This window comes from Protopterus annectens, chromosome 11.part0 (genome assembly GCF_019279795.1).
Source record: "Protopterus annectens isolate FY-2018-M chromosome 11.part0, PAN1.0, whole genome shotgun sequence".
NCBI classification, from domain to species: Eukaryota; Metazoa; Chordata; order Ceratodontiformes; family Protopteridae; genus Protopterus; species Protopterus annectens.
The window spans coordinates 684,932,080-684,938,079 of NC_056745.1; positions in this window are offsets into that span (position 1 = coordinate 684,932,080).

The window sequence follows — 6,000 nt, forward strand, 5'->3', positions numbered from 1 at the left end:
TCTCACTACTCCCCTTCCAGGACCCTACGTAGCTCTAACCAGCAACTTTTAGATCGTTAACATCCAAAAAGAAATGCTGGGAAACTTCTCTATAAATGCTCTGTTGTCCAAGCCTGGAACAAACTCCCTATATACATCCGCTCCATTTCCCACTCTCTATACTTTAAAAAAGAACTTAAACAGTATCTTCTCAACTCTAAGACTTTCCCCTGCCATGACCCAACCTAGGTTAATAACCACTCCTATCTCCACTATATGTTAAAATGTTCCAAATAATTTCTACCTGACTTTGGATGGTTTGTTTAATAGATTAGGCACTTTGCATTCAGTGTTAAATTTCAAGCTTACTTTACTCCCCTTTGTATACTCTACCCTCTACTATACTGAAGTACAAATCTTTTAATTGTACAGTCATTTTTAATTAATATTCTTGTTTGAGATTCATGTTTATTGCATTATTGTTTTGTAACCTGGAGCTTTTCTCCTTGGGTCTCCACTGAAAATGGGCTATTAGCCCAGTTGGACTAACCCGGTTAACAAATGTCAATAGAATAAAATAAATACTAGTCCAGGTTATGCTCAAGTAGTGTCAGGGAAGAATTCTGCTTTACATGGACGGGAAGCCTGTTTCAGAGATGGGGTATTCTCTGAAACGCATATCTGTCCCTCCAACATGTCCTCTTTATATTGCAAGCAGTGTTTAAGTCCCTGGATAAGGTAGTTCTGTTGTTTGTTTAGTGGATGTGAAGAGGTCCATCAGATCCTGGGATGCCTTGTATTATAGACACCCCATCAACAGTCTGTAGGAGACAGAATAAAGGGATAGGGCTTTGAGGCACTTTGCATAGGGCATGTTAACATAATGCCCTGTATTCCTTTTATGAAGAACTTCTGCTGGCATTCTAGTTGCTGCATGTGCATACAGGTACATACTGAAGGAGGCAGTGTACTCAATGATGGGTCTGACTACAATAAAATGATGACTTCCTTGGACCTAGATGCCATACTCCTCCTTATACGTTGAGCAAGATAGAATGATGTCTTTACTACCTTAGACACATATTCGTTGAAAGCCAGGTTACTGTCTACATATGTCCCTAAATCCCTGACTACTGGGTCTATGCTTGGGGGGGGTGTTATCAATGAGGTACTTTTCTGGGGTAGCAAAATATACTATTATACATTTCAGGCAGCGAGTTTTAAACTGTGTCTATGGCACTTATTTGTCTGTATTAGCCCTTCCTGGAGGATATTAGTGTCTTGGGGTGGAATTCCATGACTGTTCTCAGTTTGCAATCATCTACAGACTTGGTCAGCCAGAGGCCCTTGATTTCCAAGAAGTAGATGCCAAAAACAAGTGCACTCAGCATTGATCCCTGAGGGACTCCACTAGTGACCAACCTCTATGTGGTAGTGGACTCCCATCAGTGCTTTTTTTTGTAAACAAAACAGGTGGTGGTACGCATATGTTGCATTTGGGGCAGTGCCCCCCCCCCCCATGCAGCCATTTCAGTGTCCCATTATTTGGCTATTTCTCCCCAGTTGCCATAAACACTGTTTAAAACTCTGTGTGCATACTGCTTTCTGTTTTACTTCTACAACGATTATAGATATTTGGATTTGATTTAAAACTTTTATTTCAAATTTTCCAGCACAAACACTGATAGACATTTGCTAAACAAAGCAATGCAGTCTCACAATGAAAACAGACTTAGCATTAAAACTAATGTGACTTTGAAACTCACAATCATTGAAACCCACATTCAAAGAAAATGCATCTGGTCAGTGGCAGACTGTTTTCCTTTGGGCAGTTTTCAAATTATAGACCCCTTGCACACATTTTTAGGACCATGAAAAATTTATTTGAATCACCTTCCTGATTGTATTAAATTATAATATATAATAATTAAATTATATCCCTTGTATAATACAATACCACTTGTTAGAACATGTTTTAAATTTATAGCCAGTAAACAAATAAAACACATGAACCAATAATGCCAAAACTGCCCAATTCAGAACTTTCAACCATAAAAGGCCACTCAAACATCTGTCATTAGAACCCACTGATATCAGTCAATATGCACAGTCTCTGCAGAAGTAAAAGTCATCTGAATAATTCCACATTAAAGAGATGTGACTGTAACTAATGAAAAGGTTGTTGCTAGCAAAAAATTTTAGATTTTAAGTATTTCATCTTCAAATTCACTGCCTGCTGCCCTTGAAAAATAAATTGCCTATGTTACATTAAAAATGATAAGCTGGTAATATTGCAATAGGGAATGGATGGCAAACTAAAACAGGTTCATGGTTACTAAGCATCTTATCTGGTTACTAAGCATCTTATCTAAAGGAGGACATACTCAGGACTGCAGCACCCCACCCTCTTAAAATCCAACTGCATGCTGTGGGAATAGAACCCACAGCCTTCTGCATCAAAACAAATGTATGCTACCTGCTGTGCTACTAACACTGCTTTAAAACTCTAAACACACAACAGTGATACCATTTGCTAAGCAAAACAGTTGCATATTTTGGGTAGAGGATTCAGGCTCGTTTGTAGCTAAGGTACAGGGCTTGAGCCTAAGCAAATTACTAACCACCTGCTAACCCTAACTAGGGCATTTCACTGTCTCACACACACACCTCAACCTTTTAATGCAATAAATCTGGATAAAGTTTAAAATAAATAGGAACAGATTATAAATATTTCTCTTGAACTTAGAAAATTGCTAGAATAACAGGATTTGTGTTAGTATGCATTTTTCTAAAGGATATGAAGTCTAAACCTCAAATATCTGTAATTATTTAGCAATTTCAGTCTTTTTATGAGAAAGAAACATGGGGCAAAAATCTAGACATTCTGCAAAAACCTGGACAGTTGAGAGGTATGCAACATATCTCTTTACACACACACACCAAACCTCTTAGCACAAGAAGTCTGGGCAAAGCCTGCCATAATGGGGAGACGGGCCCAAAACTAGGAACACATTTGAAATATTGCTCTTATAGATTCAGAAAGTTGCTAGAATAACAGGATTTGTGTTAGAATGCATTTTCTAAAAGATATGAAGTCTGAAACTAAACTCAAATGCATGCCATTAGTAACTTTAATCCTTTTTTAGGGAGCAAATAATATTATGGGTTGGGATCTGTTACTATCAGTTATGCTTTAAGTTCAGCTATAATTACTGATTGTGCAAATCAGTATTTCGTAAATGTAACTATTTCATTTTTAAACTTGAATGTAGAGCTTGAAATAAAGTCTAACAGTTCAAAGCTGGTTTAATACCTTAGCGTGGTACAATGATTTATCCCAAACAACACCCCCCCCTTTGTCTGCCTTCATAACAAGCACACTGAATTATTTTTTTAATACATGCAGTGATATTCTTTCCTGCTTAGTCATATTACTACTGAAAGATCTGAAAACAGTGACAATTCTTTTATAACTCTTTCTTCAAACAGCTTTACTTTACTGTTAAAATTAGGCTGAAAATCAAATTTTGAACTTAAATATAACTACTACACAATTCTCTGCCTCACTAAAAACATTGCCTTTATTCATATGAGAACATTTTAAGTTCAACAGTCTGCAAACACATATTGACTTGGAGGACAAAATTTAGTCCCTTGTTTAGTAACAGTTATGCATATCATATAGCTGTTTCGAAGAAATGTTTACAGTAAGGTAATTTACATATGAATAGTGTCCCTCTCCATCAAAGATGCAATGTTTTTATTAAGCCTGATGCTGATGTCCACCACTTCTTTACTTCTTGACCCTAAGGAGTTAGGTATCTTTTTATTAACTGGGGACTCTTCCCCCGAGTCTCAATTGGGCTCTGTCTCTGTAAAAGACAAGGAGCTGGCTGAAGTAGAATAATTCTTCTGCAAGTTGGACTTAGCCGACTGGCCATTCCTTTTAAGTTTGCCAGTCTTTCTAACATAAAAGGCAAAACTTGGTTTCTAAACAAAAATATTGCCAGACTTATATAATCATTCAAGTTACAGTTATATTTCTTAATTTTTCTAACTTTTTGTTGATCATCAGTCTTGACAATAGCTGTCTTTAATATTGCTACCTCGTCAAAATATTTTGCACACATTTTATATTTATGTAATTTCACATTTCACTCAGACATCACTGAGTTTATAGAATTAATATGCCTCTCATAGAATTGAATTGGTACCTTATAAACATACTTCAGTCTGTATGTTGAATGGTATTCCATTATTTATTTAATTCCTCATCTTTCTGGCCAGTTCCATGTCTAATATGATCTCAAAGGCCTCAGTGGATCATTTTAGTATTCAAATGAGTTGATAAATACTGTTTAGTCCATAGATGACCTACTTACTTCTTATACACAAACTCGCACACAGACCTACCTACTACTTATACATACACACACACGCCCGCTTACCTATTTCTTGCATGCACACACTCCTCTTAAAAAAACTTAACATACATGCACACCTATCACTCACTTGTCCGGTCGTGGTCCACAGTCCGAACATCTTCAGGAATTCAAATTCTGCACGTGCAGACCAGGAAGCTGTAAACGATCGGTCACACATTGCACAGACGCAGAATGTCTTCTGCATCTGTGTGACCCAACACAAACGGTGTTCTTAAAGAAGAACACCCTTAAAAATGAAAGTTTTTTTTTTTTTTTTAAGAAACAGGGCAGCAATGATGCCGGTATGCCATACCGGCGCTTAACTGACTCCCATATTCTAACCTCTTGGGTCCTATCTGAGAGCCAGCTGGCAGTTCAGCATGTAACTTAGGGGTTTATGCCTAATTTCATGAGTTTGTTTACCATGCCTGAGTGAGGTATTGTATCAAATGCCTTGGCCAGGTCAAGGTAGGTAGTGTGCACCATTTTGCCCTCATCCATTGCCTAGGTGACCTTCATGAAGTCTACCAGAATGAGTAGACATGATCTTCTCTTGACAAAACTGAAATGGGTTGGATTCATTGTTTGGAGGTGTCCATTGTCAATATTTATCATTTCCATGTCTTTGCATATGAGATTAGTCAGGCTAAACTGTAGTTTCCAGGGTCCATAGAAGTCCTGCAGTTATGCAGAGAGCTGTTCTCCATTTGCATGGCTGGGCACCTGACTGTAGGCTATGTGGTGCTGATAAGTCATGATTCATGCTATTTAAGAGGCATCCTGGGATACTGTTGGGGTCTATTTATGCGGTGTTTCTTCGCCTTGAAGAATGTGTTTAGGACCTGTTCTCTAATAATGGTTGGGAGTTATGTTCAATGATATTTTTTGAGGGGTAACTGGGAGCAGAGGAGGTATATTTAGAGCTGCTTATGTTGGTCAGTGGATTTGCTAGGTCTTCTGGCTTCATGTAGGTGGCTTTATTCACAGTTTGCTCTCCACATTGTAGTGTACAGCTTTTGAGGTTATACATAGCTAAAGAAAGCCTTGTGGTTGTTTTTGGCCTAGTTGGCTATTTTTACCTCAAAATTGGCTTTGGTAGGTATTGAATATTGTATTATATTATAAAAGAGAAAAAAATAACTGGAAGAAGGAGGATCTTTAGAAAAAGGAAGAAGCAAATTAAGTAAATTGAAATTGTGGGAACAATACATGCATAAAAATGTTTAGAAGGAGGAGTGAGGTGTAAGGGAAGGCAGAACTTCAGCAATTTTTTTGTAATGTTGGACTGATGATACTATCAAAGAAAATATATGTGGTGTATATTGTATTTAAATGGAAAAGTATTAAAATGGTTTGTTTTTTTATGTTAACACGTTTACCTTAAGTAATTATTTAATAAGGGTATTTAAAAAATGCCTTTGGTAGACCTGAGTTGCCCTCTGAGCTGTTTGTTTAGATTGATGAGATCGTTCTTATCATGGTGGGCATTGCACTTCTTGAATTTTGCTAGGACTTTTTTCTTTATGTTGGATTCCACCAGGGTGGCTTGTTTTTTTTTTTTTTGCATTTCCTATGTGCTTATTTATGGTAGGCAGAG